Raw genomic sequence first — 13,851 nt, 5'->3', positions numbered from 1 at the left:
AGGAAGACTCTTTAACAACCTGAGATATGCAGATGATACAACCTTGCTTGCTGAAAGTGAAGAGGACTTAAAATATTTACTGATGAAGATCAAAGACCACAGCCTTCAGTATAGAGTGCATCTCAATGTAAAGAAAACAAAAATCCTCACCACTGGACCAATAAGCAACACTCTTATCAGTGGAGAAAAGTTTGAAGTTGTCAAAGACTTCATTCTCCTTGGATCAACTATCAGCACTCATGGAAGCAGCAGTCAAGAAATCAAACGACGTGTTGCATTAGGCATATCTGCTGCACAAGAGCTTTTTAAAGTGTTAGAGAGCAAAAATGATAGCTTGATGATTAAGGTGCACCTGACCCAAGCCATGATATTTTCAAGAACTTCATATGCATGCGAAAGCTAGACAGTGAATAAGGAAGACCATATAATTGATTAATTTGAGTTATGGTGTTGAAGGAGAATATTAAAAGTACTCTGGGCTGCCAAAAGAACCAACAGATCTGTGTTGGAAGAAGTGCATCCAGAGTGCTCCTTAAAAGCCAGGATGGCCAAACTTCATCTCTCATACTTTGGACATATTGTCAGGACAGACCAGTAGCTGGTAGTTTGGTAAAGTGGAGAGTCAGAGAAAAAGAGGAATACTCCCAGCGAGATAGATTGGCAAAATGGTAGCATCAATGGGCTCAAGCATGGCAACAATTGTGAGGTTGGCCCTGGACCAGGCAGTGTTTTATTCTGTTGTGCATAGGTGTGTATGCATCCGTGCCGACACGATGGCACCTCACAACAACAACAACTAACCACAATGTTGGCGGTTCAATCCCAACAGTTGTTCCTTGGAAACCTAATATAGGACCACTGAGTCAGAACTAACAGCACTTAACAACATGATGTTAATGAAGTCAGATGCAAGCTACAGGATTAAGTTGTATTTTCAGTCAATCTCATTTGAAATTTAAAGGAAGAGAAAAAGAAGAGCTAGGATTTGGAGTCCTTTGAACCTGGGTCCCTGAACTGTGAAACTCTCAGATCCAGGAAATGATTGATGTTAAAACACATGGAGATCACCAAGGAATGCTGGGCGTACAGATGCTGAGAGGAGACAAGGACCTTCCCTGAGGCTGGTCCTCAGAATTTGGACACCTAGCTTCCTAAACTGTGATACAATTAATTTCTGTTTCCTAAAGCCATCCACTTATGGTATTTCTGTTATGTTGTTGCTGTTGTTAAGTTTAGACTCATAGCAATCTCTTACATGGTTTCCGAGGAGCAGCTGGTGAGCTTGAATCTCTGACCTTGCGGTTCAACGTGACCTTGCAGTCCAGCGCATTAACCCACAATAGCACACCAAGACTCCTTTTCTGTTATAGCAACACTAGGTAACTTAAGGGCAGGCCATGGACAAGGAAAGAAAAACACGATTTCAAAGTAACATCCAGCATGATGCATGAGGTGGATTTTTTCTGAGTTTTCCAATGAAAACCTGGTGGGGCTCCTGTAGGTAAAATTCTTGAAGTGAGCGTCCCTCTAAGGGTTGGCCTCCAGTAGTTTTTATTTCTCAAATTACCCCACCTTCAGTGTTCAACAATTAGACAATTATCCTTTAATTATTCCTCTTAGATTCTGAATTTGTCAGTGAATTCAAAGATGTCTGGTGGTAGGTGATTAAAGCACTCATCTGCAAGTCTAAAGCAGTAGGAACTCACCAGTTTGCTCCACAGGAGAAAATCATTCATTAATGATTGCTGTTGTTGTTTTTAAGTGCCATCAGTCGATTCATTTCCAAGCCATAACAACCCTGTATAGGGTTTCTGAGGAGTTGCTGGTGAGTTTGAACCGCCAACCTTGCGGATCAAACCAACTTTTCAGTCTAGCACATTAACCCACAGTGCCACAACCTTGCAAACCTATAGAGGCAGTTCTACTCTGCCCTGAATTGAAATCTACTTGATAAATTGGGTCACTATGAGTTGGGTCACTGTGAGTTGGAATCAACTTAATGGCAATGTTTTCCTGTTTGATTGTTTTAAGTAATGGTTTTCTTTTTCAGTCTGTTCAGTTTTTGAGCTGTCATTTGCTCTGTGATCTCAATGCTCTGATGGATCTAGAAAGAATTGCTGATTTTCTTTGTTGTCAGGATTGAAGGGATTAATTTTAATATCTTTATATGCCAACTCAGAAGCCAAAAATTTCCCAGATCATCTTTACCTATATGAAATTTGCCTTCCGGTTTTAGTGCCCACATTAAAAATAAGGGAGGGAATAAAAACAACAATTCAGATACATTCACTTTTATAATAATAATTTTTATTCTAAATATTGTAAACTGGTAATCAAAGTAAGAACCATAAAAATAATGCTCAGAGTGCTTCCTCTATCAGTTGGGAATACTTAAATTTTTGTCTTAAATATGGGCACAGGAAGAGTTCTTTACATAAATGGAGTCTAAATTAGCAACTGGGATCATCACTGTTGTAGCTTTTAAAGCTCTAATAATTAGTTGAATGCTGCTACATGATTTCATAATTCTGAAGGCAATGATACTGATAACAGTTGAAAACTTCCATAAATTAATTACTTGTAGGATTGTGATTGACAGAATGAGGAAAAAGTATTGTCTATGCTGCTTTTTGTTACCAAGCAAGAAGCCAGGGAATTTGGGTGCAAACAGAAGGGGAGGAAGTAGACAGATGAGGCAAAATGGTTTTAATTAGGTTTGCAATATTCTGGTTCTAATGAAATCAGTAAAAAAGAGAAAGGAAAAAAAAAAGATAAAAATTCACTGTAATAACTTTTTCATTGAAATTTAAAAAAATAGCATAGTAGTGAACTTCATAGTGTTTCTCCAGGATTTCAGAAATCTATTCAGGATATCATATTTCATACTTTCCCTTGACCAATTCATGTTTATGTTGATAAAATACATATTGATATGACCTAGCATTTAGACCTTTTATGATAATGCTACTTGAAACAGATTTGGGGGTTAGAAATGCTGCAATTAAATAATTAGGAAGACAATGAAAATTCCCATTTTACTTGTTTTTATGTGTAATAATGAAGTACTTATATAAATTAATCTGGAAGGGTTGTTGTTGTTGTTATGTGCTGTGGAGTCGGTTCCTACTCATAGTGACCCTGTACAGGGTTTCCGAGGCTATAAATCTTTACGGGAGCAGAAAGCCTCTTCTTTCTCCCGCGGAACAGCTGGTAGTTTCGAACTGCTGACCTTGTGGTTCGCAGCCCGATTCATAACCACTACTCTACCAGAGCTCCTTAATCTGGAAGGGTAGAGAAACGTATTATTGCTAAAATTCTTTATAGACACTGTATACTTGATGTAGTCCTTGCTTGCCTTATGGATGGAAAAGATACATTTTAAGGACTTTGGAAGAAGCCCTGGTGATATTGTTGGTTAAGAATTGAGCTGCTAATCTCAAGGTCAGCAATTTGAATGTAACACCTACTCTGTGGGAGAGAGATGGGGCTATCTGCTTGAATAAAGATTTATGGTCATGGAAACTATGGCACAGATAGATGTACTCCGTCCTACATAGGGTCACTATGAGTCAGAATTAACTTGATGCTAGTGGGTAGCTGGTGAGGGCTTTGGTTCTCACAATATCTCATTCAATTTTAGCTAAGTAAATCTTAGTTAAAGTCTGATATCTCTTTCTAATATTCCCTCCAGCTCACAACATTCAAGAGGGTGTTTCTGACCACTTCCCAGTAAAACTGCCTTTTCTGAGTCTGTGCTTATAAGTGACTGCCACAGACACTATTTTTCAAAGTGTCCTGTTTTCCTCTTTTTATCTCAGAGTCCTGAGACACATGAATCTCTAATTTTCTGTACTACATTTTCCCAATCTACAATTTCCTTATTATCACTTATAAATTCATCATGCAGTTCATGACTTTTTGTTTGTTTGCTTTTAAATGTTAGACAAACAAAAGGACACCATGTCCCAAAGTATCATTCCAAGTACTCTACGTGGAAAGTGGTCAGTGTTGCATTTGTGTGCCTGAGTCCTATGGTTCTTAGCATTCTCTACATCAGTCAGAATCAGTATCATATTTAGTGCCCTTCTTCATAGATGAGGAAACTAGTACTAAAGTGAATAGCTAACTTGCTCAAAGCATATGATTAGTGCATGGCCACCCCTCCTATCCTCCCATTCACACAAACTCACTCGTTCACATATACAACATACACACACGCATACACAAGAAAATCTAATTTCTTTTGAACTTAGTTGAATGAAAGCAGATATGTACAAAGTCTAAGATAATAATTTTCTTTGTAGCTAACAAGCCAGCAGTAAATGATTCCATTATGAAAAAGAAATCAAGTTTTATAAAGGACATATAAGCAATGAGGTTACTACCTTTGAGAAAACACACTGGCTTCATTGCTATACATCCAATTATGTATTTTTCTTCTGAGCGTCTCAAACTGAAAATAAAGAAAAACAAAGCCATCAAGGGTAAAACCTTGCCTATCATCTATGGACTATACAAATTAGACACAAAAGATCATTCAGAAATACTAGCATACTCAAAAGGATTCCATCACAAACATATTTAGAAATCAGCAGTGAATTAAATCAATCGTCCTTCCCTGTCACATTGATGAAGGGATTGTATGCTCTGTTTTCATGACAAACACATCATTAGTGTACATACATTTAAACTGATTATTTCATTCATCATAAGGGACATTAGGGTTAGAGTTAAATAAAAACTCAAATCACACTTGATGTTTTCCAAATATCATGCTTTGTGTGTCTTAATCAAGATTTTCATCAAATGTTTTATTAAGCTCTGTCACAGGAACCCAGCTGAAGCCAGATGATCCTTTATTATTAAGCAAAAGTAAATTGCATTCAATTTGAGTTTGAATTTCAATGAAATAGTTCCTAAAATACTTGGACAATATATGGAAGTCACTTATAATATCTTCAAAATGCTGCAGTGCTTTCATGTAGCAGGAGAGCTGAAGAAATGTAAACGAGGGTGGTGAGCAAAAGAAATCAGTACAATGGTGTACACATATACCACCATCTGGGTATCACTAATATGAGAAGTATTAGGGAGGAATTCTTAGTCTTGCTGCAGTTCTATATGCACCATATTTCTGGTACAGCCACAAAATCAAGGGAATAGTGGCTCATGAATTTTTTGTTAAAATATGTACCTCAATATTTCAGGCAAAATTGAACATTACTTATGATGTGAAACAGTTTGAAAATTGAAAACACCTGCTAATCTTAAAATATATCAAATGAGATCAACCAGACAGTATTTAGCATAAGTATTCTTAACTCTGAGGAGCTCTGGTAACATAGTGGTTACGAATCTGGCTGCGAACCTTAAGGTCAGCGGTTCGAAACTACCAGCCGCTCCGCGGGAGAAAGATGAGGCTTTCTACTCCCGTAAAGATTTACACCCTCGGAAACCCTGTACAGGGTCGCTATGGGTCGGAACTGACTCGACGGCACTTAACAACAATTCTTAACTCTAGTGAATAATCTGAAGTGTTCAGTGCATGGTCCTACAAATGAAGATTATGGCTTACATAGAGTGACCATTATAATCTATTTCACCATGTCCAGCCCTATTTTATGCCTAGTATCCTAGTGTTTTTAATAATAGCGCTCTCCATGAACATAAATCTCCATGACTCTGAGACCAGAAGAACTAGATTTTCCCTGGCTACCACTAGCAATTTATCAGAAAGGGATTGGCTAGAAGGTCCTGTTAAAGTAGGAGAAAACGTGGAACAACACTCAAAATTATGAAAAAATATTTGATTTACTGGTCATAAAAAGACTGAAGGAATCCAAGATTATGGTCATCGACCACCCTTCAGGTCTGGAAAGGAACTCATTCTCTTGGCCAAATTTTCAGCTAAGCATTTGTGAAAAATGAATCTCTGATCAATTTAAGTTATATGAAGGGTTTTTTGAGAAGAACTCAGACAAGAGAGGTCTCTCCTGTACATATAACTGTGGTATAAGATGCACTGCCAGTTGGCTTAAATAAGTAGATCCAGTGTTGTTTTCAGTGTCTCTGGTAGTTGGTGTGATTTATGGCAAGTCTTATTTAAAGAATAACTTGGATGCCACAGAGGTTTTAGAGCAAAGATATGTCAGTCCTCTTCTTCCAAAAATGATGCTTCAATTGAGAAGCAGTTGTTTCTAAAAATACAATTGAACACACAAACCTATATACACATACACGGGGACAAGACAAAAATAATTGCTACAAAACCATGGAAACTTTTTTTAAAACAAGAAAATATCAAAATGTGAAGCTTTTCTTTCTCAATATATTCTCCATCTAGGTCTATACACTTTTAAAGTCAGTGTTTCATCTCCCTACCTTCCCGGAAGAATTCTGTGTTCTTTGATTTACACTACATCAAAACAGTAGTTTAGACATCCTTGAGGGACACAAATCACATTCCTTTTAAAGTTCTTTGAGTTTTTGGCAAGACAAAAATAAGTCTGAAGGGGAAAGATCAGGGTTGTAGGATGGATGGAATAAAGTTTTTACAATGAAAAAATATATTTCTTGATGCAACTTTGCTGGCCTTTTTCACCAAAGCAATTTTCAGTTTTCTTAAAACTCTTTTACAACAACTCATTGTGATTATCCTGTATCTTTAAAAACAACAACAATAAAAAAGCTATCAAGTTTTTTTGGGAGTCCCAGAAAACAGTCACTATATCCATCTGAGCTGACTTGCCTATCTTATATTTAACTGGCCCAGCAGATCCACTTAGAAACTATTATTTTGAATGGACTTTGTTCTCTGCATCTTGTTGGTAAATCCAAGACTTGTCTTGTTTATAATTTGCTCCATAAAAATCATCTTCATTCATTTCAATCTTCTTAAAAGACTAATGAATAGGTCTGCTCTCTGAGCTAGCTGATGTTCACACAACAATTTGGCCCACACTGATCTGAAATCTTGCTGAGGCCAAAATGTTTGCTCAGAATTAAAAATGCTGACCTATAAGAGATTTCAACTCCAGTTGCTTAACATCAATGGTTATTCTACTGTCTTCTTCCACTTGTTTCTGACCTTCAGCCACTGTTTTTTTCATTTGTGACATTAAAATTACACCAAACATACACATCATTCCTTTCTTCTCTTGGCTCATCTTTGAAGTCTTCCCAACCTTTGTTAAAAGTTTTGATCCACATAAAAAGTACTATCTTATGTAGGACAGCAATCCCATACACTTGCAAAACTTTAATGATTTGAGATGATTGCCATTTGAGTTTTCTTAAAAATTTATTATCAGCCCTGATCTCAATATTTTCATTTTACATGACAATAAGTTTTTGCTTTTAAGATAAACAGGATTGAGAAGAGGACATCAAACTAGGGATATCATTGTTGATATAAAATGAATCTTGACTAAAACCAGAAAGTACCAGAAAAATTTTTGCTCTTGCTCTATTGATTGTGCACAGGTATTCAACTGTGTGGATCATAACAAACTGTGGATAACACTGTGAAGAATGAATATTCCAGAACACTTAATTTGCTCATAAAAAACCCATACATAAACAAAGAGGCAGTTACTCAAAGAGAACAAGGGGATATTGAAAGGTTTAAAATCAATCAGGAAGAATGTGCACCAGGGCTGTATTTTTTCACCTAATTTACTCAATCTGTATGCTGAGCAAATAATATGAAAAGCTGGATTTTTGAAAAAGAGCATGTCATCAGGATTGGAGGAAGACTCATTGACAACCTATGATATGGAGATGACACTACCTTGTTAGATGGAAGTGAAGAGGACTTGAAATGCTTACTGATGAAGATCAGTGGCTATAGCCTTCAGTATGGACTGCGTCTCAATGTAAAGAAAATGAAAATTCCTACAAATGGACCAATAACTAGCATCATGATAAATGGAGAAGATTGACGTTGTTGAATACTTCATTTTACTCAGATCCACAATCAACACTCATGGAAGCAACTATTAAGAAATTAAAGGATGTATTGGATTAAGCAAATTTTCTGGGAAAGACCTCTTTAAAGAATATTAGTTTAAGGATTAAAGTAGACCTGGTCCAAACCATGGTATTTTTCAATTGCTTCATTTATATGTGAAAATTGGATAATGAGTAAGGAAGATCAGAGAAGAAACAATGCATTTAGATTATGGTGTTGGCGAAAAATATTGAAAGTACCATGAACTTTAGAAGAATCAACATATCTGTCTTGGTAGAAGTAAAGCCAGAGTACCTCTTAGAGGCAAGAATGATGAAACTTATATCTTCTGCTTTGGCAATGTGGTCAGGAGGGACCTGGAGAAACACATCAAATAAAATAGTAAAATGAAGGGTCAGTAAAAACGAGGAATACCACTACTGAGAAGGACTTTACACAATTGCACCAACAATGAGCTGAAACATAGCAACAATTGTGAGGATGGGAAAGAACCAGGCAGTGTTTTCTTCTATTGTGGATATGTTCCCTTGGAGTCCAAACCAACTGGACCCAGGCACCCAACGTCAGCATCAATGAGATCAAGACAATTGTTTTACTGAGAGAACTTATCTGCAGCCATTCACTGATCATAGAGACATGTGGAAATGCATTTTGTTTGGAATAAACCTGTGCATGTATTAAGCAGAATTGTAGTAGCAATATATTTTAAATTACACTTGTGTATGTGTGCATTTGCATATTTATATAAGGGAACTTCAAAAACTCATGGAATTAAAAGATAATGGAATTTTTCCATGAGTCTTTTGAAGCCTCCTTGTATATAGTGTCTAATTTAAAGTGCAACTTTATAAAGTGCAATGTTATTAAATCTGCATTGACATTTTCACTCTCCTTTATTTCCAATACCTTTTAATTCATAGATTTTGTTTTGGTCTCATGCAGTTGTCTGTTTGAGACACTATGTAGAATGCAATGATTGTGATGTTTTCAATATCCCATTAAGTTGAGTTGGATAGATATATAACTCACTACATTTATAACAGTTCCACATTCATAGATGTGAATGGCTTCATCAAAAAAGGGCACTGAAAACAGGGTTTAGCCTGATTACTAATACCACTTCACTGAAACAGGACTAATGCAAAAGAGTTTGTGTTAAAGGTAAGAAGATGTACATGTGATAGATAGAGGACTTCAAGTTTCATCTAGAGGTACTTTCATTTTTCAAAAAATTGAAAATATCATTAAATCCCATTGTAACAACTTTTTCCTCTACTAAAAAGTACTTAAATTGGAAATTAGTTGATGTCCTATAGCAAACAAAGACAGACAAATTTGATAAGTAGAAGCGCTGCTTAGTATATTTAAATAATATATTAAAATAAAAAGGTTTTTAATGAACTATTTGTGTGAATTTTCAAGAATAGTTTATTCAATAGGAAGAAAATGATGACAAACTAAATTAATAGTAATAACTGATAGAATTACTGAAGTTTATCTAATAGTTATACAAAAAATCAACACTTCTATAAATATCTATTGCAATTATAAGATAAAACTTTACAAACACTTAGTTTTGCCCCTTTTTAAAATTATTTTATTTCTAATGATTTACAGAATCTGATACACAGTCCGTACCCTCTACAGAAGAACCTTACTTTCTTAATTCTTTACAAAATCACCTTTTTGTATATCAAGACTTTTCTGAGAATTAATCAATGGGATGTATTCATCTACCAGAATAGTGGGATATCATGATTTCAGAATAAGTATAGTTTCTATGATTATCTTATGTGTAGTGCTGTGGGCTAATGAGATGGACTTCAAAGTTGGTTTGAACCAAAAGTTGGTGGTTCAAGCTAATCAGCCACTCTTCAGAAACCCTATACAGTGTCATATGGGTAGGAACCAACTCTCTGGCACTTAACAACAACAACAATAACAAATTAACTCATTTCAGAGATGACTATTTTATCTATTAAATATCAGTAGGCCACTATGTAGACATCGTTTCAAATTTTAATTTTATTTGTGGTATTTAAATAATTTTTTTTTCAAAAATACTATATCAAATACCTAAGTATATATTTTTGATATGACTTGAAAATTGGTCACCTATTCTGTAAAATTGTGCCCATTCCAAAGAGAGGTGACCCAACGGAAGTGGAAATCATCTGACACAATCTCTTTATATCCCATTTGAGTAAAGTTTTAATAAAGGTAATGCAGAAACAGCTGCAAGCATACATTGACAGAGAACTTCCAGAGGTTCAAGCCGGATTCAGAAGAGGCCGTGGAACAAGGGATATCATTGCTGATGTCCGATGGATCTTGGCTGAAAGCAGAGAATATCAAAAAGATGTTTACCTGTGCTTTATTGACTATGCAAAGGCTTTCGATTGTGTGGATCATGACAAGCTATTGGCAACATTGTGAAGTATGAGTATTCCTGAACACTTAATTGTGCTCATGAGGAATCTGTATATGGACCAACATGAGAACACGTATTGGTTTAAAATTAAGAATGGTGTGCAACAGGATTGTATTCTTTCACCATACATATTCAACCTGTATGCTGAGCAAATAATCCGAGAAGCTGGGTTATATGAAGAAAAACGTGGCATCATTAGCAACCTGCGATATGCAGATGATACAACCTTGCTTGCTCAAAGTGAAGAGGACTTAAAATATTTATTGATGAAGATCAAAGAGCACAGCTTTTGGTATGGATTGCATCTCAATGTAAATAAAACAAAAATCCTCACCACTGGACCAATAAACAGCATTCTTATCAATGGAGAAAAGATTGAAGTTGTCAAGGACTTCATTCTTCTTAGATCAACTATCAGCACTCATGGAAGCAGCAGTCAAGAAATCAAACACATATTGCATTAGGCAAATCTTCTGCACAAGACCTTTTTAAAGTGTTAAAGAGCAAAGATGTCAGCTTGAGGACTAACGTGCATCTGACCCAAGCCATGGTATTTTCAATAACCTCATATGCATGCAAAAGCTGGACAGTGAATAAGGAAGACCATAAAAGAATTGATGCTTCTGAATTATGGTGTAGGAGGAGAATATTGAAAGTGCCATGGGCTGCCAAAAGAACAAATAGATCTGTGTTGGACGAAGTATAGCCAGAGTGCTTCTTAGAGGCCAGGATGGCCAAACTTCGTCTCACTAGAGAAGGATATCATGGTTGGTAAGGTGGAGGGTCAGAGAAAAAGAGGAAGATCCCCCTACCCCCACCCCACCCCAGCGAGATAGATTGGCAAAGTGGCAGCATCAATGGGCTCAAGTCTGGCAACAATTGTGAGGTTGGCCCAGGATAGGGCAGTGTTTTGTTCTGTTGTGCATAGGGTTGCTATGAGTCTGTAGTGACTCAATGGCACCTAACAACAACAACGTTCTCTAAAAAAGTGTTAGATTGACGGTTAAACTTAGTTGTTTTTGTACACTTGCCTGAATCAAAGAACCTGCAGTAGTTATGTAAAACTTATTAGGTCAAATCAAAGTTCTGTCATTTATCATTTTGTACCCTGACTCTCTATTCACCCTCATCTATCATTATTTGCCAAGTCAGGCTCTTGTTTCCAATCAGGTAGCTGTTCTCAAGAAAATAGTTATTCTAATAGCAATAACTTTTCTCTGTATTTCATTCTCTCACCTAAAATGGCCTTCAATCTCACCTTCCATAAAACAGATTTCGCCAGTGAACCTTTCTTGTAGAATCAGCTCAGAATTTACTTCTTCAATAAAACTTCCTAGGACATCTCCCTGGAGTTATGGAAACGATTGGTAATAAATCATTAAACTACATAAGATTTTTTTTTTTTTAAAGAGTTTTTTAAAACATAAAAGTAATTTAATTTATTATTTTTTTCTTACTGTATTTCAGGTGAAAATTTATAGAGAAAATGAATTGATTAGAAAATTAGTCATTTAACAATTTGTACACATTTTGTTATGTGACATAAGTTGCAAAACCCTAAACGGAACAGTAGACTCCGTACTTTCTCTCTGGGTTCCCCATTTATATTTCTCCTTCTTTCCTGATATTTCCTGCTTTTTGATTTTTGTTTTTGGGCAAATGCTAACCATTTGGTTATGAGGCTAATTATGATGAGGAGTACTTTCCTTGCTGGTGTTACTCTACTGTTTCCCTGAAAGTTATCATTGGATATAAGTTCTGCCCCAGGCTTAAAGGATATCTAAGGGGCAATCCTGAGTCTCCAATAATCTTTATAAAATCAATTAAGTCTGGTCTTTTTAAGATTTTGAATTTTGTTCTAGAATTTTTTGATTCCCTATCTCACCAGGGACTTTTATTGTGATCCTAATCAGAGTGGTTGGACTCTGATCAGTGAGGTTATGGTTCAAGTGAGTCATTCATCCTTGGCATGGATTATTTTCTTAAGCCTTTGATTTTTTTTTCACTATTCTTTCCTCTGGATAAGGAGAAACTAATAGTTAAAGCTTACATGGGCACTCAGAGACATGTAAGACCCAACTTGCTATTTACCAAAGTGCGATGTAGATCATTGTCTTCATGGACTATGTAATGATCTTGATGCCCTATGAGGTCATGATGCTAAATATTCAAGTCCAATAGCCATTCTTTAAAAATGTTTGGTAATGGCCAATGTTGTTGTTGTTAAGTGCCATTGAGTGGGTCCGACCCATAGCGATCCTGTATAGGGTTTCTAAAGAGCTGCTGGTGAGCTTGAAACAGCTTTGCAGTCTGGCACTTTAACCTACAGTGCCACACCAGGACTCCAGTGGCCAATAAGTTTTCAGATAGTAATGGCTAATAATATCATTGGAAAATGTATGTATGAAGAAATAGCCTCTTCTGGCCAGCAATTTATCACTTTTCCCTGTATATTGTAGTAATTATTTTTGCTGATAAGGGCTATCAAGTCAGTTCCAATTCATAGTACTTTGGTATAGTTTCCAAGGAGCAACTGGTGGGTTTGAATTACTGACTTTGTACTTAGCAGTCCTGTGCTTATCTGACAGTCCCACACCAGGACTCAGTCTGTAGCAGAAGCTACCTTAAAAGTAAAAACAAAATCCCATTACTGTAGAGTTGATTTTGATCCACAGGGACCTTATTGGACAGAGAAGAACCACCCTGTAGGGTTTCCAAAACTGTCTTTTTATTTATTTATTTTTTTAATGTTTTACTGTGAATTATGTGGTAGCTTGCATGAGAAAACATTAGCTTTACATTCAACCTATCATATATTGTTTCATTGCCTAGGTTATAATGCCCTCCATGCATCATCAACCAACCAAATGGTACACCCTGAAAACCTGTCCCCTGGTTGTCAGCACACAACCCCTCTCCCTCTCTGGGTCTAGAGTAATAGCCACTTCATCTCTTCACGTCATCACCTCTGCCTCCATCTCTGGCATCACTGTTTCTCTGGGTAGGGTCCTGCACTCCGCTTTTCTCCCTTGATGGTCCCAGGGCCCTCTGTTCCTGGGCTGAAAAGTCAACCACTCCCCTTCTTTTGCTACAAAATGTCTACCTTTACATTTCCAACCCTCACAGTCAGTCCTGATAACAATTATTCACTTTTGTACCACATAAATGCTATCTACATCTCCTTTCATCAGTCCCACCCAGACAGATTGGATACTACTCAGTGGAGATTCTACCTTCCTCCACACCCTCTGGATCTATGCTCCCTATTGAAAGCTTGCAAGCCAGTCACTTCTTGCCTTTGTAGCATCCCCTGCCTTCGCCCCCCATTTTGGGTAGCCAATGTCCACATTGCCCATCCCTATTCTTCCCTGTGTATTGAGAGAGTGGGAATGATCCTCGCTGTAAAGATTTGTTCTCTCTTTTGAGCTATTGCATCCATAGGTGTAGGTCA

The sequence above is a fragment of the Chrysochloris asiatica genome, unplaced genomic scaffold (assembly GCF_000296735.1).
Source record: "Chrysochloris asiatica unplaced genomic scaffold, ChrAsi1.0 scaffold00010, whole genome shotgun sequence".
Lineage (NCBI taxonomy): Eukaryota > Metazoa > Chordata > Mammalia > Afrosoricida > Chrysochloridae > Chrysochloris > Chrysochloris asiatica.
Note: the sequence above shows the minus strand (reverse complement) of the source record.